The sequence below is a fragment of the Lepisma saccharinum genome, chromosome 19 (assembly GCF_977018435.1).
Source record: "Lepisma saccharinum chromosome 19, izLepSacc3.1, whole genome shotgun sequence".
Lineage (NCBI taxonomy): Eukaryota > Metazoa > Arthropoda > Insecta > Zygentoma > Lepismatidae > Lepisma > Lepisma saccharinum.
In genome coordinates, this window is record NC_139247.1 from 30,944,417 (window position 1) to 30,971,629 (window position 27,213).

Here is a 27,213-nt window from a genome sequence, read left to right on the forward strand (position 1 = left end):
ACGTAAGAAACACAAACCAAAGCGTTATGAGGCCAAGGTCACAAGTAGCCAACATACAATACTTATTTTAGAAAAAAGTGGAAACCTATAAATTTTAGCGACAACTTATATGCATGTAAGAAAATTTATGTGTTTTAAAAGTGGGTTTCAAGAGAATTCTATTTGCAATACTAGGAACATGCTGCGAATTAAAAACTCTGTCTCTCTCTTTCTTTACACTCAAACTGGTTCATCTTGTATGCTCTATTAAACAAGTTCTAGGAAGAAATTAATATTTCATTGAAATAAATTACATTGAGTTCGGTGCATACTGTCTGTACTAGTTTGTTCCGCACTTCACGATATCGCTTGATATTGGTACATATATATCAAGAGAAATCCTCGTAATTTACACTCTTTTCATGTATGGGAACTAGTTTTCTCATTTTGTGTTTTTGTTTCTCATTCTTATCATCGAACGTGGAAAAAAAATAATCAAAAGGAAACCATTCAGTACACGTCATAAATTGTACATATTCATCATTCATTGTAGCAACTTGATATCAACATTGAAATGTAAGAGTAACATTTTTGGAAGGCACCAAAATGTCAACTTTTAGTTCACCCTGGAAACAACGTTTTGTAGGAAACGTGCGAGATTCTGACAACTAAAATGGATTTCTGGGATAATTCTTTTGAGTTTCTATTCTTCTCATTGTACGTCATTTTGCAGCACATTCAGGAAAATAGTAAATAAGAGGACGAATGATCCAGTGACACCTTTGTCCAGGTAGGAACTCGTGTCCGGAACATTCGGTAGAGAGATCATGTGTTGAAAACTAAACGTACTCAGTCACCGAAGTGGCTCAAGAATATTCATCTGCCGGAGATTTTTGTTTCTTTTCAGTATAGAGGTTTGCCTGCTTTTTATAACGAACTCGATTCGCAATACCGCTAGTTCACAATTTGCTACTAAAAAATTGTAATAACATTACAGTCTGCGTGTTCGAAACGAGGCAGCAAACACATCATATTTACATTTGTTCGTTCGTGGATTTCGCCTATCTCACGTGTCCCTTTCAGTTGTTGATATTCCATGATACACGAAACACTCCGTGGTGATGTGGTTAGCACAGATCGCTACGGCGCCAGCTGTCTCGGGTTTAAATCCTGGCCTAGACATTGGTGTCATTTGTTAATTCATCATATCATCCATATCTTCGCGATTAGCCAAAGATGGAAGAAAAGCGAATTAAAATAAACCAAATCAATCAATCAATCAATCATTAATGGAGATATTTTAGAATGAGTAATCATGAATTTCAGTCTGCCCATTATTTGTCTTGGTCAGTTTGTAAATACTGTCAATGCTTCTTACAACATCGTAATATTATTAATGTTTTGGATATTGCTCAGGTAAGACTCCCAAGTTGTTGTTTTGAAGTCGTATCTCTTAATGAGGAATGCTAGTGGCAACCCTGCCACGCACTCCTGGTATTATTTGTCATTTCTACATTTTTAAACGTAATCTTAAAATAATTGTTTTCCGTCATTTCGTACACTTGCCGACGTAGTTCGCTTATTTGGAAAGTTTTCAAAGTAACTTTTTGCGTGTAGGGGCTCTAATATGGTACAAAAATATAAAATATTCATAATTGTCTATTTTCTTAATAATGAAGTGAGAAAGCAATAACCGTTTGAAGATAGTTAGTTAGATTTCTTGTATAAACGAATTCAATAGCGACATTAAATTGAAAATGCAATACTTACGTGTTTTGTCATTTTCACATTGTAAATGTAATTGAAAAATTATTGTTTTCCGTCATTCCCAGCTAATTCCTACCTCTCCTCTGTAATAAATTCTGGTGCTTATATTTTGAAAATCGAAAAGTCTAGTATAAGTTTTCGGGTGTAAATAACCTTTCTTTAAATTCCCTAGCAACGTGCGTTTCCATTGACAAAAACAAGCACGGCAAGCTCTAAAGAATTGTTTGTTATTATACCCCTAAATATTTAGTTAAAACAAGCAGGATGTAGATATTTTCGCATTGAGTATAACAATGTATACGTAATTTTATCTGGACTGAATCTTCTTCTTATGTAGATGTCACCCTTGTTTGAGGCACCTTTTCAAAACCAGGAGCTCATTCGTCTGTGTGTGATCTGTGAGAAATATAATATAGCTAGACAATTAAGAATTGAAGGAAACAATGTGTGCTGCAAAAAATGCCTATGGAAACGGTTGCTAAGGACATTTTCACCCTTAAAAAAGGGCAAAGTGTGGGATTGTTTTATTTTCTCGGCCTTTTTGGGACAATTTCATGGGGGGTCGTAATCGGGCATTTTTTGCCTCCTTCATGGAGAACATTTATGTAGTCAGTAAGTGAGTGAGTGAGTGAGTTAGTGAATGAGTGAGTGAGTGGGGCTTTATATATATTGGATATGATAGAAATTGTGTTAATAATACACACATATTAAAAAAAAAGTAATAACATTATATCCTTCACACACTCACTTCCTCTCTCGTGCGTTCATTGGCATTGTCTTTTCGAGTCTTACTTGCGCAGAGGATTTGTGTTCGTTCTCTTGCTCCAGAGATTACCGGGACAAAGTGTAGGAAATCATTTAGCTTTCCTCAAATCCTTTGACACTGTTTGCTGACAGTGAGCGAAGAGCTACATTGGATTTTTGATTGCCAAGACGTTGGATGACTTAAACTCCCCACAAGAATCATAAACACCTACGGGACTCACCTTTGAATGGCATCATTGTAAAAGGAAATTGCGCTCCAGATTAGTGTTTCCTTAATAAATGTTTGCGAGCTTTCGCGCCGTTAGAGAGGGAACGGAACGGAGGTATGGAATTGAAAAGGGGAACCGGGAACGTGGAACGTAAGCACCTATTAGAATCGTTGTAAAAGTTCCGTCGAGATGGCGCCGTAAAAATTGGTCGAAATGCGAGTCTACTTTGAGGTCCGCGCTCTTTCAATAGCCGAGGTTATGGAATTTAGTGTTGGGAAGGTTTTAACGTCCGTCGGCTGTTTTCTCCTAATTGCATTGAATAGGCGTCCCGCTGTGCTTTGCCGACACACGCTATTAAGTGCTTGAATTTTCCACCTGCGCTCATTACCGAGTTAACCTCGTCAATTTAACGATAGGGAAATCATTAAGGGTTTCACGCACGTGCGTAATTTGCGTAAAATAAGCATTGTTCGGGATGTTCAATTAGGATCAATTGGTAAGGTCATTTGCTCCAGCTGTGCGTAGGGATGTTAGTGCAGGATGTTGGCCGAATCTTAAAACCTTGTATCACAATGATTTGTTCGTTTAATCTAAATATTTAAGTTCGTACTACAAGAAAACATGGGAGGAATGGACAATGATGTGGAGTACAAGAAGCTTCAAAATATACTGCTATACTGATTACATAATCTGTCTGAGCAGATACCAAAATTGAAAATAATTTGGCAATTCTTGTTTCACACAGAACAGTGTAAAGCTATTGGAACGGTTTTAAAACAGCAATCTTCAAAATGTCATTGCTCCGAAACATGGTGAAATGGGTCACAATAATTTTAATCTGCCTATAACGGTCAAATCTTGGTAAAAGGTAATTGTTCTAATTGTTCCAATTGTTCTAATTGATGACGAAACGACAGTAAGAGGTGAATTTATCCACGAAACGAATTCCAAATCTATGCGCTAGTGTTGTACTATGCAGATAGGAAACCATACCAGAAACTGAACACACGAAATGGAGTACAGAATGATCATTTCCTGATGTAAGATGTTTTCTTCGTTATAAGCAATAAACGGTCCTTCGAAATACTACAGACCTGAATCTGCGATGCTGAAAAGGCTGGTGAAAAAGAGTGATCCTATGTTTTGGGGATTTGAATGAGCAAGTAATTCCAAAAACAGGTCGTGTAAATTTATTTATTTCATAGTAAGATTAATAATTATAATCGCAAATTAAAAATGATTATTCCTGATCAATTACAAGTAAATTTGTGCGTTGTATGTAATACAAATCTCAGTTACATGTTAGTGCAAAAATGTTTAAGTTCAACCAGTGCTAAGTACGAACCTAGCTGATTGAACATGTTGATTACATGCATGGATGTCGACTATATTACTATTAATATTCCTTTATTTAACACGAGAGAAAAATACTGGGATTTTTATGCCCATATTTTTGTGCACACGTTGTCGGAAATTGTGTAGTTAGATGTGTGTAGGACACGTATTTGTTTTCTAGCCATACAGGATATTCAGTTCCTCCTTCAATAACATAGGCCTATTATGTTCCACCAATTTTTTGGTATTGTGTATTCCATATTGTTTACTGTGAGGAATTTAATTTTTTTCATAATCTTGTGTAGTAGTAGTTGTGCGTTTGTGTTTTTCTTGTGTAGTAGTTGTTATGTGTTTGTGTGTCTTTTGCAGTAGTTGTGCTGTGTAGTGTGTTTGGGTTTGTCTTGTGTAGTAGTTGTGGTGTCTAGTGTGTTTGTGTTTGTCTTGTGTAGTAGTTGTTAGTAGTTGTGGTGTGCTTGTATGTGGGTTTGTCTTGTGTAGTAGTTGTGCTGTCTAGTGTGGTTGGGATTGTCTTGTGTAGTAGTTGTGCTGTCTAGTGTGTTTGTGTTTATCTTGTGTAGTAGTTATGCTGTCTGATGTGTTTTTGTTTGTCTTGTGTAGTATCGGTGGTGTGTATGTATGTGTCTTGTGTTGTAGTTGTGCTGTCTAGTATGTTTGTGTAGTAGTTGTGCTGTCTAATATGTTTGTTTTGTCTTGCGTAGTAGTTGTGCTGTGTAATTTGTTTGTGTTTGACTTGTGTAGTAGTTGTGGTGTGTAGTTTGTTTGTGTTTATATTGTGTATTAGTTGTGATGTGTTTGTGTTTATATTGTGTTATAGTTGTGATGTGTTTGTGTGTGTCTTGTGTAGTAATTGTGCTGTCTAATGTGCTTGTGTTTGTCTTGTGTAGTAGTTCCTCCATTCATATTGGAGGTTAGGCGTAGAGCTGAAAACTCTGCACTGTAAAAAGACATGTCAAGAAACAGCAATATAAGGCCATGGATGTTCCCAAGGTAAAATATTCCTGAGGTAAAATAGTCCTCCGTTCGGATCTCCGGGTGGGGACTACTTTGGGAGGTCCCTGGACTAAGGATAAGATCTACATTAGGAATAAGGATATTAAATTAGGTACCTGGAATGTTCTGAGCCTTTACCGGCCTGGGGCATTTCAGTGTACAGTTAATGAGATAGTTAAGTATAAATTAGATGTAGTAGCTGTCCAGGAAGTTAGGTGGCCAGGAGAAGGGAATTGTAAAACTAAAAATTATACTTTTTTCTATGGTGGTACTGAAAATCATAATTTTGGAACAGGCTTTTTCATAAATAATAGAATTATCTCGGCTCTTAAAACAGTAGAATTTATTAATGATAGGATATCATATGCAGTTTTACAGGGTAGGTGGTGCAAAATTATTTTAATAAACATACATGCACCAACAGAAGATAAAGATGATAATACCAAAGATAAATTTTCTCAGTATGATATGAAAATTCTGTTAGGTGACTGTAATGCACAGATTGGCAAAGAAGAGACATTTAAACCCGCGATTGGTAAATAAAGTCTTCATGAATTAAGTAATGATAATGGTATAAGATTGATTACTTTTGCAACCTCAAAGAATTTAATTGTGAAAAGTAACACTTTTAATCATAAAGATATCCATAAATATGCCTGGTCTTCTCCACACGGTAAAACTCATAATCAGATAGATCATATTCTCATTGATAAGAGAAGGCACACTAGTATAATTGACGTTCGTACACATAGAGGTGCTGACTGTGCCAGTGACCATTATTTAGTAATTGCTAAATTAAGAGAAAGACTCTCAGTGATAAATCATAAGCAACAAAATCTAAAAGTTCTATAATTTGATACAGGAAAGTTTACTGATGAAAGAATTAAGAAAGATTACCAAATTAAACTGTCAAATAGATTTGATGTTTTGAAGGATTTAAATGGTGATGAAAATATAAATGAAACAGACTTAAATAAGAATTGGGAACACATACGTAATGCAATAGAATCAGCAGCTAAAAAAGTATAGGATACCATAAACCGAGAAAAAGAAAGCCATGGTTTGATAATGAATGTCATAATCTAATAGAAATAAGAAATCAGGCTATACTTAGGTGGTTAAATAACTCTGATGATACAAATCTAAACAATTATAATAGAATAAAGAGAGAAGTTAACCGCACGTTTAGAAGTAAAAAAAGAGATTACTTGAAAAGCAAAATTAACGAAATTGAAACAAACAGCAAAAATAAAAATATCAGAGATTTATATAAAGGTGTAAATGAGTTTAGAAATGGGTGGCAACCTAAAGTAAACTTGATAAAAGATAAAGACGGTGATTTTCTAGCTGACCCAAGCGATATTCTAAATAGATTGAAGAACTACTTTAATGACCTTTTAAATGTCCATGTAGGAGATAAATCAGAAGTAAATGAATTCCCCCACGCAGAACCTTTAGTTCCAGAACCTAACTTGAGTGAAGTTGAAGATGCTATTAAAACGCTAAAGAATAACAAAGCACCTGGCATTGATTTAATACCAGATGAGTTAATTAAATATGGTGGAAATTCATTAATATGTCAAATTCATAAATTAATTTGTTTAATATGGAATAAAGAAGAAATCGCTGAACAGTGGAAAGAATCCATAATTGTTCCTTTGTTTAAAAAAGGTGATAAAATGAACTGCAATAATTACCGTGGAATTTCTCTACTCTCAACAACATATACAATATTATCTAACATTCTTTTAACAAGACTAACGCCATATGCTAATGAAATTATAGGTGATTATCAATGTGGATTTAAACGTAACAGATCAAATTTTTCACATCAGACAGACACTTGAAAAAAAGTTGGAATATAATCAAAATATCCATCAGCTATTCATTGATTTCAAAAACGCATATGATTCGGTGAAAAAAATAAATTATTTAATATATTAGTCGAGTTTGGAATACCTAAGAAGCTTGTTAGTATGATAAAAAACTTGGTCCCTTACATTGAAAGAGGAACATAAATTGAGAGTATTTGAAAGTAAGATGTTAGGAAAATATTTATACCTAAAAGGGATGAGGAGACAGGTGAGTGACATAATTTAGAACTACATAATTTGTATTCATGTCCAGATATTATTAGAATAATTAAATCAAGAAGACTTAGGTGGGCAGGCCATGTGGTACGAACGGGAGAGGAAAGAGGGGTTTACAGGATTCTTGTTGGGAAACCTCTGTAGGAAGGCCAAGATGAAGATGGAGGGACAACGTTGAGATGGACCTAAGGGAAATCGGTAGGGATGGAAAATAGTATATAGATCTTGCTCAAGATAGGTACAGATGGAAGGCCTGTGTTGCTGCAGCCATGATCTTTCGGGTTGAAGAAGGCTAGAGAGTTAGTTAGTTAGTTAGTTCTAATTGCCTGTTATTAAGAATTAATTACAATAGGTAATATTAAAATCCGTCGCGAATAAAGATGTCTAGCAAATGCTTTACCCAAAGCGTGCTTGCTCAACCACTGTTTTTCGCCCGAATCCTGAATTTACATGCATTCATATGGAGAATAACAGGAAAAGGGGAACTTCTAAACTACTGGACCGAATTAGATGAGATTTTAACCAGCGGAAGACCATATCATGAAAGTACAGATTCCAGAATTTCAGCATAATCAGAACCGAACTACGGGAGTAATAAATTATTAAAAATCCAACACTGTATACAATGCAATAGGCATCCCGTTGAGAGGGGCCTCGCTGGACGTGCGAGCCACAATAGCGGAGGAGTTAGCCTAATCTCTGCACGAGGGGCTGCTAGCAGAGGTCAAGGAACGGCATTAGCACAGATCAGGATAGGAGTACAACGGTCAAAGCACCAAAAACAATAAATAGACACCTAAACACAGAGGCTAGAGCGTCACCACGTTCAAATCTAGCATAAAAAGGGATGTTTGAAGATAGCCAGAACACAGTTTTGCCAAGAATCGACACCGGAGTGTGAGTTACGCGCAACCTAGCTCCGAATCGCGATCAGACCCGTGATCTGAACTTGTCTTTTTAAAACGAGTGATTGTTTAAACCCATGGAGTAGAGCAACGTAGACCTAGGGGGTCGTTTCCCCTCGCCGTCAACGCATCCGTGTACATACGTGTGGTTATGCGAGAATAACACCAGACACGTCCACCTGTGTCAATCGTCCGGGACAACGCCCTAAGTTAGTAGAAGTTAATAACAATTGATAGCAAAGTTAATACCGAAGTGTATAACAGTCAATACCAAAGTTAATAACATTTAATATCCACGTGTGTCCATCTGAAACCGCGAACGTCTCATTACGTATGTTTGTCTCAACGCCTAAGCCATGTATCTCTACGTACGAGTGACAGCGAATGACTGACCTACAACTGCGCTAGTTTTCGTATAGAATCGAAAGTGTACGAGTACCGTCATGAACGTGCCAACGAAGTGAACTTGTGAGCCAGTATCCGATGATGCCATATGGAACTGCCGAGTGATCCACTTTCGCCGACCAGGATAACCGCGAAATACAACATCAAAGTGTGGACAACCTTCTAAAACTGTAGGACCACTTTCACCCTACCCAGGTCAGAGGGAATGCAGCGAAGGTAAGATCCAACCATGTGTGTGTGTGAGAGAGAGGTCACCAACCTACCGTGAATCTGCGTAAATCGTTGCATAACTTAACTCAGTGCTATAGCATAACTAGACATCCTTATTCCGGCGGACAAAATCAACGATATAGAACAAAGTAAGTTATATTTTAACAGCCAAACAATAGTTAATTGAAATATATTGTACCTCCAGAAACGATAAAAGGGTTCGCACAAAGCACAATTAATCGCATTACACTTAAAACCCTAAACAGCAAATTGTAAAGGGCAATGTAGCCAAGAAATCACACGAGTATCGTCAAAGTATTAATTAATTTAACATTTGTAATTGCAATATTGTCCCAATATGCCATGGAATGCGTGTATGAATGAAAGATAGAGTGAAAGAGGGCATATCTGTGTTTTAATATATGTGTATATTCTGAATCACCGTAGTACTATGTCACGTCATTTCAGGTGCTTGAAAACAAATCCTCCTAGGTTTATTCTTAGTAGCTCCGACTGTAGGCACTTATCCTGACCGTTTTATAATTCAGGTAATTCAGGTAATTAGAGTGATATGTGTGTCACGGTGACCGATTCTGTGTTGTTTTGTTGTTTAATTTTGCATCGAAAATAGTCGTCTCACATGCCTCAGCACACTCTTCCAGAAGTTGACCTTAGTTGTCTTGGAGCTGGACAAACAACTTGTCCAGAAGTTTTGATTTTCCAGGCCACATTGTCCCGTTCTCAAATGCACACAATAGCATTTTCCCTATACGTAAGTGCTGGAAACTGGTGTTCTGCCTAAACGATTGTGTCCGAAGTCAGGACGTCCCATTTCAGGAACCATGACTCAAGTTTCAAATTTAGGAACTAATATTTTCACGTGGAATGTTTGAAGTGGAACGCTCCTAACTCCGGACCGGTTGTTCAGAGGTTCCTATTGTGGATGCACGATACCCTGAATTACTATGTACATATGTGTGTATCCATTTTTAGAAAAAGTACAGAGCTTTATGGGAAGTTTCTTCTTTCCTCTAATATATTTTGAGTATGTTGCAGATCTATTGCTAGTAGGTTAGGTTATACAGATAAGAGTATATATACACCCTTGTCTGTGGTAATGCCAACAGTTTGAGACGCCAATTCATTCTCCCCAAGGCAATTAGTAGGTCTCCCTTAGTTGGAAGACATTTAACTGAAATATCCAACGGGTATGGACAAGTTCCAGAAATGGACTGTTTTAATCGGAATTTCCATAGTTCTTTAGTTAGGAAGCCCTGAATTGGACACAGATTATAAAAGATAATCTACTATCTTCACTTCCACACTTAACCACATTTTGGAAACAAAGCTACTATTTTAAACATTCACTGCACGACTATTACTTTTCAGAAGAGAAGAGGCTTATTTATTCAAGAGAGGGAGAGGGGGTGGGGTGGGAGTATTATCACATTTATACACGATTTTTTATTAAAGAAGAGAGCGAAGTAAAATAAACCAAATCAATCATTCAAACCAAACTTTTATCTCTCTGCTGAATGACACATCACTGAGGTGTCATTTCTGGCTACCAATCTTCTTTCATTTGTGATAAATTTCGTTCATTTGAATTTTATTTTCTGTCACTTGTAGTTATTCGTGAAGGAGAGGATAACTTGTTATGAGACAAAGTGCATGAAAAAGTTACTTGTATGTAGATCACAATCGGTTCCATCATAAGGGATATACAATTCATTGTTTCTACTATATGTAGCCTATTAGGGTGTTTCATTTTTCCAAAGGTGTGATTTTTATATGACTTTGCTTACGCCCCGAGTCTGAGTGATGTAAAAGATATATATGCCAAATTTCAAGAAGATTGGATAATATTTAGGGGTTGCACACTTTGATCACTTTTATCTCAAACGAGTGAAATTTCTAATATTGAAGTGCTTTGTACTAATGGAACTTTAAAATGGGAACCAAAAGAGGAATTTGGCTGCTAGAAAAGGTGCTTAGTGGTGAGTTTTTAGGAGCTCGACTTCCTTCAGAGGAACAAGTACTTTTAGTTTATATTTACCATCACAAGGAAATGAAAGAAACACTTTCGGATGCTGATAAATCTACCAGTACTAAACTACAGCAAATATCCCTGTTAAGACGGAGGAGAATATCCGTGCCGGTATACAGAAGCTGTACAAAGAATACCAAAATCTGGGTAAAGAGAAATCGAGAAACACGGATAAAGCAAATGTGAAACGGCACATTTGGAAAGGTGATCTCGTCGAGTTATTTAACACTTACCGGCAAAATGTGATGGACATGACTAGCGTATCACAAAAAGATAAAGAATTTCTTAGGTCACAAAGAGAAGATCGTATGAGTTCGTCAATGAGTGGAGTAGACAAGGTTTTCGCCTCGAAAATAAGAACTAAGTGTACAAAAGAAGACAAAAATGATTCAGATAAGAATACACATTACAAAGCTATCGCTGAAATCAATAAGACAGTTATACTGGAAGATTCATCTCCATGATCATTAGCACCTAGTGACGAAGAGGCTGAGTTTTCGCCTCCAGCAACGAAACAATTACGTTCAAGTCCTAGATTAAAACCTCTTGATCAGACACTCACGTCTACTTGGGATCGAGAACAGCTCTCTATTCGACAAGCAAGTACTTCATTTATAGCAACTGCAAAGAGCCTTGGCCACGATGTTTCAAAAATTTCCGTAATTCCAGCTACCGTTTACCGAGCTCGGGCGATCAATAGAAGTAAAATGGAAAAGAAAATCGAAGAGTCACTCTTTGAAAATCCTCCCCATTTATTCTTGCATTGGGATAGTAAACTGTTGCCCTCAGTTGCCCATGGGAGTGTCAAAACTTTGGGAGATAGAGTTGCAGTTCTAGTGACTGGCAAAGATTTTGAGCATTTTCTTGGCGTACCTGTTGCCCTGAAAAGGACCGGTGAGCTGATGGCTGAAGTAGTTATTCGGGAAGTGGGCCGATTTGGGCTACGTGACAATATCATCGGTATGTGTTTCGATACTACAGCATCTAATACAGGACTGATCCAAGGAGCATGCACCAGAATTGAAAGGGAATTCGGACGAACATTGTTGTGGTTGGCTTGCCGTCATCACACCCATGAACTAATATTGAAAGGAGTGTTCGAGGAGTGTTGTGGCGTACCATCAAGTGGTCCTGACATCCAGATTTTTCGGAAGTTCCAAAGTTTGTGGGCTTCACTTGATAAGAAGTCACATACGACAATGTTGGATGAAGAAAGTTCCGTTCAAGGCTTTCTAGAAGAACAACGAGTGAAAATGGTTAACTACATCCAAAATGTCCTAAAAGACGGAAGTTATCCAAGAGTAGACTACAAAGAGTTATTTCAACTCTCACTCCTGTACCTAGGAGGTTGGTCTCAAGACGACTTCAGTTTCAGGATCGCAGGAGCTCTGCATCAAGCAAGGTATGTCAAAGATAATATATGCACTTAAAATTGTCCTCTTCACTAAACAGTTGAATATTCCTCAACAAGAATTAAAAGGAATGAAACGGGTTGCACATTTTGTCAGCCTCATATATGTTGGCTTTTGGCACGAGGCAATTGTAAGTCGATGGGCTCCAAAGAATGATTTGGATATGCTACAGCTTCTGAGCACTTACCCAGATGCAGACGTCAAAAAAGTGCTCTCACAGTTGCTAAGAGACACCTTTGGTATCTGTCAGAAACAAACGTAGGATTGGCTTTTTTGGACAAACGCATTACTCAGGCTGATAAGGAAAATATGACTAAAAATTTAGAAACCAAACCTGCAAAGAAAAAGGAAATGAAACGATTAGAGGGTAAAAACCTAGTTTTTGAAGGAAAATACCTGAGCCATTTCGTTACTAATAAAACAAAGACTTTTTTGAATTGTTTGGGGTCCACGACGTGACAGAATACGGTAGTGATTCTCTAAGAAGCCATGTGAACGCTCTTAAGGTGGTCAATGACACCGCAGAAAGAGGAATTTCTCTGATAAAAAAGTTTAACGAATCGGTCAGGGACGAACAAGAATAACAATTCTTGTTGAGGGTAGTCGAGCATCGCAGAAACGTCGTCACCAAGCGAACAAAAGAAGGGATTGCATCGTTCAAAGTTGATTAATATAACACATATTTTGCCTCTCATACTAGCTATTAATCTTAGTGTCTAGTTTTATTATTATTTTAAGTTTGTAATTTCTAGTTTTCCCAATAAAAATTATTAACATTGAAAAATCGTATTTTTTGCCTTCTTGTACAAAAGTGATCAAAGTGTGCAACCTCTAAATATTATCCAATCTTCTTGAAATTTGGAATATATATCTTTTACATCATTGAGACTCGGGGCGTAAGCAAAGTCTGCAAAAATTTCACATTTTATTTTTTGCCTTACAAAATGAAACACCCTATAGCCTATATATCACCTATATTAGGGATGAGTTGATAACAAATTGAACCGATACTCATACAGATGCCGATTCTCACTGATTTCGATACCGATGCTTGAAAATTGTAATATTAGTGTGTATAAACTATTTGTAATTTAAGTATCAATTTATTATAGCCTTACTTCAAAATTTTCAAGAATTACACTAGAATATTAAAAATACATCTAATCTATTCACAATATACAGGGTTTCCACGAAACATTGTGTAAAATTAATGGAAACATGGAATTTTGCATAACATACAGACCGACAATTACACCCTTACCGGTCAAGGAGGCTTTGGCGTCTGGACTCACAGCTTCGGGAGTTTGCGATTGTATTTTCATTGTGTAAAATTAATGGAAACTTGGATTTTTGAATAATTTACGGAATAAGTAGACTGTAAGAATGCCACGCGACATTTTTGCGCAGACCCACAAAAGATCAAATCACCGGAAAAGTATCGATTCATCTGTATTGATATAATAATTAAACACACACAAAAATTTGGGCTTCCTGGCGGCCCACGTGGCAGAGTGGTTAGCACATCGCGCTACGACGATAGGGGTTCCGGGTTCGAATGCTGGTCTGGGCATGGATGTTTCTGAGTGTCCATTCATCAATTTCATCATATCATCACTCATCCTCATCTTCGCTAATTAGCCAAAATTTGCACAAGAAGCGAAGTAAAATAAAGCAATTCAATCAATCAATCAAATTTTGGCTTCTCCAAAAATTGAAAATTTAATTCAAGTGAAATGCATTTATTTAAGTGTTGTGAGCAGATTTACGTCTTAATACAACACCATGTATTTAACATGCATGCATAAAATAATTTTACAGAGTAAGTTAGATCATAAGATAGGATTACAATACATCACTCTACATACATTCCTGCCTAATATTAGTATGAGATAAGGTGCAATATACAATGATTGATTGCGAATATAGGTTAGTTGAGATTACGGATATGCAGACAGATATAATGTGATTTCTCACCGTTAGCAATGGACCGACATTTTTCCTAACAAACACAATATGCTTTACCTCTGAAATTTCAGTACATGCTTTCTGTGAAAGTGCATGGTTAAGAAATACCTGAGAATTTGCGTCAAGAATTTCAAAGATAAATACCTTGATAAAAAGAGCTGTGGTAAGAAAGCGAGAAAAAAGCAGCAGAGATCAAATTTATTTGCTGTAGGGCCGACAACATTGTGGATCTGAGGACACGGGTTGAATTTCCCTTGTATCCGGCCAGAGTAAACATCGTTTCTCTTCCTGACAGAATTTAAATCTGGAGCCTCCAGGACTTGTCTCTGTCTGAAGAGGAAAACAGATGGTTGTGGTTTCCCATCCACAGAGGAGAAGAGATGCGACAAAACAGCGGACAGGAGCTTTAGATAGCAGGGATTCTATTGGAAATGAACACGTGTCTTGCTGAATCGTGTTTCTCAAGAACACATCTTTGGGTTTTGTCGTCTCAGGTGTCTACAGTGATGGAATATGCGGTTTTGTTTTGTTTTAGTAGGGATGGATGTTATTTTTATACCCTTGCAAGCAGTTTTCCGTGGTGGCATTTACAACATATTTATCTTAAATCTGTGGTGTAGTCTTGACAGGATGCCTCCTCGGTACTTTTATATGTAACCAGTGTGTTCCCTGTCTCACAAAATAACAGTAAATAATCAATTTTTTTGTCTGTCAGGCCGAATGTTGCATTTTCTTGTAGAAGGTTAGAGCAATTTTGCCGGTCCCCGTGGGGGTGGTTAGCACATCGCGCTACTGCGCCGGGGGTTCCGGGTTCGAATCCTGGCGAATGTGTATGAGTGTTCATTCATCAATTTCATCATATCATCACTCATCCCTATCTTCGCAAATTAGACAAAAGTGGCACAAGAAGCGAAGTAAAATGAGACAAATCAATCAATCAAAGCCTTAGCTATTTTGATATCTATGGTGTGGCCTGTATATAATTTTTCTTTAAATTTCTTATTCCAAAAGCTGTGTGTTTACCAATTATACACACTCTGCAGTACCCAAGTAAATTTTTTTGGTAATATTTATTCTGAAACTTAAAATATACTATTACAGTACAAGTTTTAAAACTTAAATCTACAAAGTAAAGAAGTTATATAGAAAAAGTTGCTTTCAAAACTTGATTTCCATGCCATCTGTGAGGCAACTCAGAAACTAAGACTGCACGGTTTTTACCAGGAGGGCAGGGAAACTCGTAAACATGTTTGTGTTAAATGATGTTGTGTATGAGAACTATAAGTGTATAAGTTGTGTATCAATCTGAAACCAATTACATGCGAAGTGTATCAATTTAAGGCATGTCAGTTAAAGTGATAACATGAATATGTTATATGTCTATCTACACAGAACTTAACATAGCACAATGATTTATTTATCGTATAACAGCAAATAATAATTATTTTATTAAGAAACACCTGAGGCGGAACTATGTTACCACACTGCCTTCGGCTTGTCAATTTTGAGCAGGAAATAATAAAGTAGTATTTCAGTTAGGAAAGAGTCGTCTTTTTTTCATAGATAATTTGCTTTTGGTAGTCCCCAATATGTTAGTTCCCCCTTTATACTTGAGGGATGCCCTCAGGTAAGGCCCTCATGTATTAGAGGACAGGTGAACACGAGAACTGTTTTATGCAGGGACAAGGCAAGAAATCACCCCACACACCACACCAGCCATCTCACATCACACAAACCAAGAATCGAACTTGGTTCTCCTGCGTGTCAGTTGGACACCCGAGCGACTAAGCAGTCAACTGTTGGTATCTCAGAAAGTGAGATACAATGTTCAAATGAGGTGGAGTGAGCATTTCCCGTACCAGTTCAAAACAGCGCAGCATACTCTTTGGAAGTGAAATAAAACAATATATCTCAAGTAAACTGATTATATACTTGGAAATGACAAATGTGAACATCCAGAATCATCAAAATTTCAATTGTAAGGTATCTGTAAAGGCATCTGCGCCAACAATTATTTATCATTTGAAACTTTTCAACATGAAATTTGGCGAGTTGAATAATGAAGTTGCATCTTTATATAGGTAATATGCATGAGGTACTTTTTGAATGTTCATCCATGATCCATTATATGTTCTAGTTAACAATCAGGTCGAATGAATAATTCAAAACTATTAGAAATAATAAAAACAAAATTTAGTTAACTGAAAAATGCTCTGAAGTATTATTCTAACGAGACGTGAGTAATCTCGGCGGCTACATCCGTCGTTCTATGGTAATAAAACAATAGAATGTCAACCATGAATATATATATATAATTAATGTTTGATAGCCCCCTCCCCCGTACAAAAAAGTAAAAACACGAAAATGCAATTTAGCAGAACGGAAGACCTGCAAAATATCAAATCAAATCGCTCGTAAATATTTTGGTCGACCTTGTCCATTTATAAATTCGCATCAACATTCTAACGAGTCGATACACATGAATTATTCTGGAATTATTCATGAGCGACACACAAACAAATTGTTCTATACCGACAAATCAATCGTAGCAATGAAATAACCTATTGGTACTTTCTGATTATTATTGATTGTATACTAGTAAGCAAAATAATTTCCTTCTTCTTCTGTGTAATAAAATCCTGCACAATAATAATCTAATTCTTGATTTCGGGTTTTACACAAATTCACATAACTTCACTATATGTAATCTAAAAGGTAAGGAAAATTAAAAATAGTGTTTTCTTCTGAAAAATGTAGAGGAATGATAATTGAAGGGCTCGGATGTAAAACATGGTAAGTGACATTTTGGCCATTTCTGAGTTCATTAAGAAATTGTGTATGAATAGTATGTGCATTTTTTTCTTTAGGCATTTTACGTCTTATTGCTATCATTGTTGGCTAATTGCTACGGTGAGAATGAACGACGGTTATATGAAATTGGAAAGAAAACAAATGCCCAGGTCGAGACTCGAACTCGAGAACTTCGGTTGAGAGTTCAACAGAAGACCACTTTACACCCTAGTCTACCGACCTGGTTTGTATGTGTCGAGAGAGTAACTTTACAATGTTACTAATTACATATGAATTCATTTTTAAAAAAAATATTAATGGCGTTCAAAACATTGTGTTTTCTCAACCCTATTCTAACAAAAAAATAAGTTTAAAAATTACCGTCAAACTGGGTAACTTCTTCTTTGAGGGTAATTTCGTCATGAGACCGATAGATGTGAGGCATGTGAAGATGATGACTGATTGTATTGTCTATGTTTTGTACCGAAACACCTTGCTCTTTGTTTCCTTATGATACATGTGTTGAACTTGTTTTGTTTTGAAACACGTTGTAAGATTTCAATGTTGAAAAACCAATAACAAATTAAAATAAAATAAGAATAAAAGACACACATACGTCACTACTTTGACAAGAGGATACATTTTGCAATTCATACCATTTTGCGTGACGATCTTACCTCTTCATGGGGGCAATTTTTACCTGCTAGGAACGTAAGAAGAGATAACGAAGTTACACCTTTTTCTGGAGTAATATCGTTACGAAAATGCTGACGTATTCCCCCACCTAATATTTTGGAATTTCTTTGGTATTCCTTCAATACATTTTTAAAGGACAAAGTATTCCTCGCGTATAATTTGTGTATTGTCACTCGCCACGGATTTTGCAGGGCACGTTAGAATATGCCAAAATCTGTACGAAGTTACCCCGTTTGATGGTACACTCTCCTCGATCCTCGTCTTGACGTGAAGACGTAAGGATAGTTGATTCTCCTTTATAACGATTGCATTACAAAATGATCAGTTTTCGTTATTATCTTCTCATGTGCAATGTCATGATAAGCCTTGGACTTACCAGTTGAGTTTCTGTGATCTACCAGTTCCTCATTTCTAACCTTTGAAATATCGTGTACATATCAATTTCCCTCCACTGTGTATCAACCCGTATTAACTTCATTGCAAGGCAACGACGTTACCACTATGCCATCGTGAGGGCTGTTATTACATTACTGTTATTAATATTGAAGCCAGTAAGAGAATGTATCTCAAAACAAGCTGTGTATAATGAAAATTAAATAACGTAAAAAACTATACTAATTTAAATATGATATCAACATACAAGACATAGAAATAAGTACATTGAAACTGAAAAATCATACCACAAAAATAACATAACTAAAGTAAACTAACTAACTAACTCTCTAGCCTTCTTGAACCCGAAGTTTCATGGCTGTAGCAAGATTTATATACTCTTTTCCGTCCCTACCAATTTTCTTTAGGTCCATCTCAGCATTATCCCTCCATCTTAACTAGACTAAACGAAACAAATTTACACATTTAGCGCAACAACATATTGCGAAAGAAGGTAAAAGGGGCATTTCACGAAGTCCTTTGTAACGAACACGTACCAAAAACAAAGCACGTAAGCCTTTGGAGAGAACAGCGTATAAAGAAAATTGCTCCCGAAGTCAATAATATTCGCCTGGCGCTCCGACGTGAGTGGATGTGACTTTCGGCCGCAAGAAAACTCCCTGGGGAGTCAGGGCCGTTTTGCTGGAACCAGATCAGAGAATTCCCTTGAAGAAAGGAAGTATTCACGTGTTTGTGGAGAACTTCCATTACGTTGACGACAGATCTGCCTTTCCACACACAAACTTGACATGCGCGTTTTTTTATTATTTTGCTGTCTCTAGTGCTTAATTTGTATCTGCGTTTTTGAAGTATTTGCGATGCATCACATGTTAAAAATGAAAAATAGCATTTCCTATCACTAATGTTACCTATGTTAAATAGGATCGCCGACCTGCGTGGTGGAGTGGGTAGCACAACGCGTTACGATGGTAGGGTCCCGGATTTCGAACCCCGGCCTGGGTTTGGATGTTCTTTGTGAGTGTCCTTTCATCAATTTCATCATATCATCCTTCATCCGTAGCCAAAAGTGGCAGAAAAGTGACGTAAAATAAACCAAATCAAATAATCATTGAAATAGGATCAAAGTAGAGCTAGCATTAAGTCTTCGAGGATTATATTTCTACCCATTTTATGTATATCTATTTGTACTTGTGTATTTGCGATGTGGTGTGCGTGTGTTTATATATAAACGTTTTTACGAGTACATACAAAGACACGCGCCAGCCCATACACACACATTGTGACAATACAATTTTGAGTTCGTAATTTTATCTAACTTATTTATATTAAACCACACTCAAACACGCTAGCGTATATACACACACATGCATACACGCCTTCTGCCGGGTGAAAGTTACACTTCTCGCCAAAGAATTGGAGATTCTAATCTCCAAACCCGTTGCGTCTAGTGCATTATTTTCCTGGGGGATCATGTTCCGCAAATAGACTTTTTTCCGCCAAACAGGGCGTGGATGCAACATTCTGATATTATTTCAACTCAGAGTTCGTTGTATATTTCACTCAGTATGATCCCATTAATATCGCCATCCTTAGCGAAGAAAAAAATACTAATATCAACGATAGACTGGACATTTGTCATTTTGTCTGAGGAGAGATGCTCTGTACTGTGCTCGTTGAAAAGACGAAGTGGCCATGAACTCGTAGGAATCCCTTTCTTTGTAGGTTTCTTGCACCATTTAACATAAAACAAGGCTAAATTAACCACAATTGTAAATAACAAGCAAGGTACCTGAACCCAATATGGCCTATTGGTTGCTTTCAAGCAGTTAAATGGTTAATTCAACGTATAACGTTAGTATGTCATTTAGACCAGTGGTTCTCAAACTGTTTTCTCATTGTACATTTTCGTCTTAACTAAAGTCTAATATACCCCATAGTAGGTTTTCTGCGAATAGTGAGTTTTGGGGAATTTATTTTGCCTGCATGATTTATGGGGCGTGTATCTGTGCAATAGAGCAAAATGATATTCGGATTGTACGTGGAATTATGGTAAACAAGCAAACATTAGAATCCTACGTTTATTATTTTATTTTGGTGTTAATACGTTTATGATTACAGTTACAAGAATAAAAATGTGAAAGACATGCATGCTAAGAAGTATATAAACAACTCTAATTTTAATTTATTTTTCCAGAGTTGTTGACATTGTAAACAAGAAAAATAAGTTTGCAAACAAACCAAGCACAATTTTGGAGATCATATTGTAAATTCTCAAAGTTTCTAGTGAAAAGGATATACCTGGATAGCCTGACACAGTTTGTTGATGTCTTGTTGTGCACTTGAAACTTTCAAGCGGAGATTCGGCTCCAAATTTAGCGTATTATAGATTTCGAATGAGTTTTTTTTTTTTGCTCTACACGTCTGTAGAAAAAATGTTCTCCACATTTCTCTTCGTAGCTGATCGCGTACCCCCTTCAAGTCGTGCATGTACTCCTGGGGGTACGCGCACCACAGTTTGAGAATCACTGATTTAGACAGTCTTTATTGAACCTGTTGGCTGCACCTATAGTGTAGTAACTTGAGGACGAAGAAGCGAAATACCTGAATCTTGTGATTGTGTTCTACGTGATTTAATATTGCATATGTAAGTTATTATTTATTTACTACATCTTTTTAAGTGACAGCTGTTTACATCTCGGATACATATTATGATGGCTCATAATTTATGATTTACAACAATGTACTTAGGTTGGACTTTAATCTAAAGTCCTGTTTATAACGAAGGATAAAATAACACTATGTAGGGTAGACTCAATATTGCCTACATAGGAATATATCGTGAAGAACGCAAATGTGACATTTGTTACTCTTATGTTTACGTAGATTGTGCGGGACTCACCAAGGATGATAAAGGACCTTCATTTGCCAATTCTGTGATGTGTAATCCATAGTCTTCTTGTAATAAATTGTGACACGTCACTCCACTGTTTATTGGTTTGTAAACAATGATATTAGTTTATGCAAATCTCATGTCATTATGTAAATAAAATGTAAGTGGATCAATATATTTACGTACCTATAAAAACAACATTGTGGTACTTTCTTTAAAATTTCTATTGCATTTTTTATGTGAAAGAACAAAATATATTACTAGACCATATAGGGTACATGTGTACTCAATATGGCCTAAACATTATTTTTTAATAAAATCTTCCCAGCACCCATGTTATGTTTGTGGAACGGACTCCAATTTTCAGTAAAAGTCCAGAAATGTTCCTTCTTTTGAATATTAACACTAGTTTTACCTTTTTGACTTTGTTCATCATTAGAAACAATTGTAAACCTTAGGTAGGCCATATTGGGTTCAGGTAACTTAGGTATTTAACTATTGAGGTAGAAAAGTAATATAACTTTCATTCTGGACGGGTGTTTAAAAAACTAAAAAGACGCGTCAACTGAGATTTCACAAATGATAACGTTCAGGCAGCACTTGATATCAACGAATAACAAATAGCGCATTCTTGGAAAAATTCCTTGAATTACAGCACGTGGAGCATCTTTCCTGATGGGGTATCTTACCTCGAATGGCCATATGTTTGTGGGACAAACATATGAAATTTGAATTTCGAAAAATTCGTCACATTACTTGAATTATTCTTGTTTTAAATCATTCTGCAAAGTATCAAGGCTCTGTGCGGACTTTGTTATTAATCTTGCTGTATTTCGCAAATAATCCCTGCCGATTCTGAGGATAATGAATGCAGATCAACAGTTTAGGCATTTCGTAGAAATACATGAACCCAAGAAATTGTTCAGTAGTGAAAGAAGATATGACCTAATACATAATATACATACATACATACATACATACATAATATACATATTTATACATATATTGCCTGTTTCGAGCTTTGATCATCACTTGTGATGGAAAATATGTCCTGAGCTCGTAACCAGAACGTATTATAGAGGTAAGTACTTCGATCCATTTGACCATGACCGCAACCTTTGTGGCAATCACGAACGAATGACTCTTGCATCTGCGTCCAGAATTAATGATCTAGTTTCTTGGCGGCCATCTCCTAGGCAATAAAGCAGAAGTTGTGGTTGGGTTTGAAAGCCCGATTACATAGATGGCGATGCCAAAAGGTTGCATCAGGTGGAGAAAGGCGTGAAATGTGTGTCCGTGTTGCAGATTGGTTGTGATTTTTTATATGAAGTGGATCAGTTTTCGATTTCATGTAGAAATAAATGTCTTCAGCAATCACTACATAAGAGTGGTCAAGGGCTTTATTGCAACCTGAAACTACGTGTCCCAGTTTCGAACCATGGATAAAGTTTCTAACATTTATTTGACTTTTCACTTTTTCGTCCCTTCTTACATTCACTGTCATGGATAACATAGTACAGTGGAGGAGAGCCATAAATAAGTAACGTACGAAATCAATTTTCTGAATGACCTTCCACTTTCCGTATCTGTTAACTAGTCTAAGGGAGATTTCAGGCCGAAGCGACAAGCAATACGTCACACGTCCTCCTTTGGAACGAGTTAATCAGCAACAAAGTTGTAGGGCACATCCAGCAGCTAACACTTCGCGATAAACGGTTCCTCAAAAAAGCTGAAAGCACCAAACTTAACACTGGTAACCAACTTGCATGCATTATTTGCAGTTAGAATTCTAATAATGCATACGTTGATAGGTTAGGAGGCCAGGATTAGAGGCGTTAGCAACACATTTGTTAGCAGCAGGGTGTGCTCCACTCCCGGCACAAACTGAATCTTCCATGGAAAAGCTGCTTCAACAAGCTCTGTGCGTCCACTGCCTGCTTCGTCACGCGCTCGTACACGATCGGCACTCTTCAGAAGTCCGAGGCCGGCCTCGCTCTTTACATTACAGCGAATGCGCCCCTGAAATTATGTTTTCCCGAACGAGTCACATGGGTTTTTATGGGACCAGCTGAAGCACTCTCTGCGAGCCTTGCTGAATGCGCAGATTGAGTTCTAGGCTGAGTTGGAAACTTGCGGTAATTATCGGAAGACCTACAATTTCAGTTTTCTTTCATTAAGCGTCGTTTAATGAAATTATATGTAATAAAATAATCCGTATTAGACATGTACATTAAGGTAGACCTGGCTTCCGGCTCTCTTAGGACGCTTCGCCACTGAACTTACTCCAACTGAAGTCAAAACATTCAAGTCATGTGAATGATATCCTGCATTTTAGCGCATTCCGCAGTCTACTTTTCCTCTCATCCTGCATCAATCTAATTAACGACAGAAAACTAGTGTGTGTATAAATTAAGGCAAACGAGTGAGAAAGAAATTCCTTCCCAAATAACTGCAGCGTGCCTATAATTCACCACGTTGGAACTGATATTTTATATCTAACTTGACAAAAAATATGGTGTGCGGGGGAAGAGAAATATGGTGCTATAGAACCGGGCAGAAACCATTTAAATCTCCAGACGAGAATTTACAGATAATTCTTTAAAAATTTCATAGAGCGAAAAGCTATAAACGAACAATAAATTTCGGAGAAAAGAAGAATTACTGTGTAAGAAGTTGGAATCTGTCGCACATAAATAATCAACTAAAAGCTTGGAGAACTACCTTGCCGAAAGTTCACGAGTGGTCGTCGGCGATTTTTCCATATTTCAAAACTACTGCAAACAAGTCGGATCTACATTAGTGATAAATTGTCAAATCCTTATTTCATTAGTAACAGATTCTTAAACTAGTTCCACCATGAATGTGGTAGAGATCTCGTCAAGAAAACAGTCCACTCAAGGTCACGCCACCCACCTACAGTGTTGCAAATAAGCAAGAATGCCAACTGACAAATTCAACAGCATACGAAGTGTTCGTTGAGCAGCTTAGAAGTGAGGCAACCCTGGAGTGCCAGGGACGTGGAGGAGGTAAGGGGAAGCTCCGACCTTGACGAGACAGTTTTCGTGGCGAGAGCTATAGTACTTATTAGCCTTCCAGTGTAAAAAAATAAAATCTCTTCGATAGACTATGTTGTGGATTCTCATTAAAGCTTTTTGTCGATTTGTTTGGTTATTGAAACCAGGACGGCACCAGACTTCCTGGTACGGGTTACCCCTGGGTGACTATCAAAGATCGGGTATGTGGCATCTTCAAAGGATGATGTATTTTCATATTCACATTGATTGTACAGTCACAGGCAATAACAATGGGGCACCTAGAACATGTAATATTCTCTTCCCTGCAAGGCACTATATATGTTCCCTAACTCTAAGTGGATTTTAATATCCAATTTGAATGACAACTTCTACAACCGCCGTAGAGTTAGGCAACACACACAACGCCTTGCAGGGAAGCTGCTATTTCAGGATCTCTTGGTGTCTAATTTTTACTGCTGGTGACTGTACTTGATCGAAACAAGGAGTGATTAACGAATATGAAGTTTAAATATTGCAGTAAAAATAAATTATACAAATTCAATTTTTGAAAATATTTTTAATACGAAGTTTGATTATATGTCAACCTACAGTAAAAATTAAAATGTATAAGCTAATTAACAGTGTAATTTGCTGATGGAAAATATACAGAAATCGCTAAACCAGTGCTTCTCAGAAAAAAAACAAATGATTCTATTTTAGTGCTCAGAATCAAACTTCTCCACCGCAACATACAGCTCAAATACTTTCGCAGCCTCCATTTTGAGCTAACAGGGCAAAATCTTCCAGATCCTCATTAGCCACGATGCTTCAGAAAGTAAAGAGGTTGATGGACTAACATGAAAAGAGAACGAACACAAGGACGAGGCACTTAGTCCGGATCAACAAAGCAGAATGCTGATAAATTGCTTCTTATTTGTTGCTCGTGCAGATAGAATGCACATTTTATTCTTATATTGTAGCTCACTTCCTGGTATTCTCAAATAATAAGTTTTGTGCTTCAACAACACAACTACAGCAGACTATACTCTGTCCCAATATCTCTGGAGCAAGGTCGCGCATAACGTCAGAGAAGTGGCGGAAATCTAGTTGGGCTGAGCGAAGCAGTACACGCTGCTGGGAACTGCAGTCGCTTTCTCAATCCCCACACAATCCCGTCCCTCTATTGTGTTCATTCTTTAAAACAAAAATTGTTTTTTTTTATATTATTATTTAGTAACAGTAACGAATCCAACCACATTCCTCCGGAGGGAGGGGTGCACCAAACTTAACTTGGGAATGTCATAGGCATCAAATTAGTATATGAATGAAACAGTAGAATCTTATATGCAATTTAATTAAGAATAATTAGGTATAATTAACTATCATTTTAGGAATGAGATTATGAGAATCAATAAAATAATAATATAGAATGCAATAATTTGCATTTCCAGCAAACTAAGGCGTCTAAGGTTTCTACAGCATATCTGTGGATGACGTCATCAATTAAACTTTCTGGGGTTCCTCGTCCCCCTCCAGTTGACACCTTTGCACAAGCTCGAAGCGTATTCTGATCCATCAAGTTTCTTAATTTAGCAGTTAACAAAACGGACGAAAATAAAAATGCGTTTATTACTTTCGCCTTTGATTGTAAAGAAGATTGAATGGGTGCTTATTACAACGAAAGCCACAAGAAGTACGTTTTAAGTTAAATTGAAACGAATGAAAAAGAGCCAAAGTAAATTTGGTTGCATCATTTCTTAGCTATTGTCCAAATGCTCTGCCAGATTTCTGAAATTTTCGGGAGGTACTTCTTTAATTTCCTGGCGAATTTAACCCTCAAGACATAACCCTGAATTCATCACTGTTTAGTAATTATCAGATAATAATGCTTATAATGTATTCACTAAGAATATAAAAATGTATTTGTTAAATCATTTCATGTAATAAAAAAACATGTGCCTAACAATTTATGTAATGATTGTATTATTTTAAATTCTATTATGTAACATAGTACATTAATTTTATTTAAAACTATGTATTAATTCTGTTTTTTTTCTTGTTACAGGACTACATCCCTACTCCATTGAAGACATCCTATGAAGAACTGAAGAACAATTAGAATGTGATCCTTGAGGGAATACCAAGCTCAATGTATTGATTGTTTATGTGTTACAAATCTGTTAAAGATAAGAACTAACGCTTTACAAATCAGGAAGCAGACCTGTTTAGTGGTGTTTCTGACGGATTACCCAGTGTCTACTCCGTGCAACAATGGTGTACGTTACAGTGGCTCTAAGTGTATTGTTGTACATTACTCCTAATCTATTTTTTGGTATAAACATTTAAGAAAATACAAGCAGTCAATAAACAATGAATTTTCAACCGAATGGAATCTGGTGTGTGCCTGTCCAGATACGAGTGATTGTGTTTCAATGCACTGTTAAAACGTATTTATTTGTCAATTTGTGTTTTTCCAAATGTGAAACGCTCCATGCTTTGTATAAAAGAAGGAACCAAACCTTACTTGTGTTGTGAAACGGCAATGATAGCGGATATGAGCCCCTTAAGCTGTGATCATCCATGGCTTAACAAAGCTTCATTTGCCGTTTCATAAGTTTTGCACACAGTTTTGTTTTTCGCTATGTTATTCTCATTTGGTGAATAATGGCTTTCTACAACCATGCTTTGCTTTGTTTACAACTTTGTTTTGTTGTTGGGTTTTGTTTCACAAGAAACACTATAAGCATGCACTTCAAACAGCAGTGAAATATCCGTGCCAACGCAAATCGTATGTATATTGGAATAAAGGTGAACCCATGTTTTAAATTTGTACGTATTTATTAAAAACCACATACATACGTGTGATGAAACAATAAACTTCACGAAAAAGGAAAAACAAAAGGCCATAATACATAAATATAAAACAATCAATCAAAATTAAAACAGCTTATTGAAAACAATTTCAATTTATATGATGATACATACTTATACTTTTTTACTTTGCTGACTCGTACAAAACTTAACACACCGATAGACCTGTAATATTGTAATATACACATACACGATTGAATGGGCTAATTAAGAATATTTATGTAGGATGAATTTGATTTGAACTGAGTTTACAGAATTGTTGATCTCACATTCCATTTGTATAGTCTCAATTTTTTCTGAGATATGGAAAGCGACTTTCTGAAACGTCTTGGTAACCAGTAGCGGCGATTAGGGGCCGTGAGGGCAGTTGCCCCTCCCTCTCGTTTTGCTATTTTTTTTCAAGCACTCTGCACTTATCTACCAAGGGAAAGCAAATTGTCCTTGCCCTACCCCCCTTGA

General features: G+C 36.8%; 1 protein-coding gene across 1 annotated transcript in view; it reads left to right on the top strand.

The window, feature by feature from the left end:
- The window catches only part of sNPF-R (short neuropeptide F receptor), a 294,564-nt gene extending 267,873 nt beyond the window's left edge, over window positions 1–26,691 (top strand). The window contains exon 3 of the mRNA XM_083140780.1: window positions 25,949–26,691. The gene's annotated coding sequence lies outside the window, so the exon portion shown is untranslated. The remainder of the gene's footprint in view (window positions 1–25,948) is intronic.
- The last annotated feature ends 522 nt before the right edge of the window (window positions 26,692–27,213 follow it).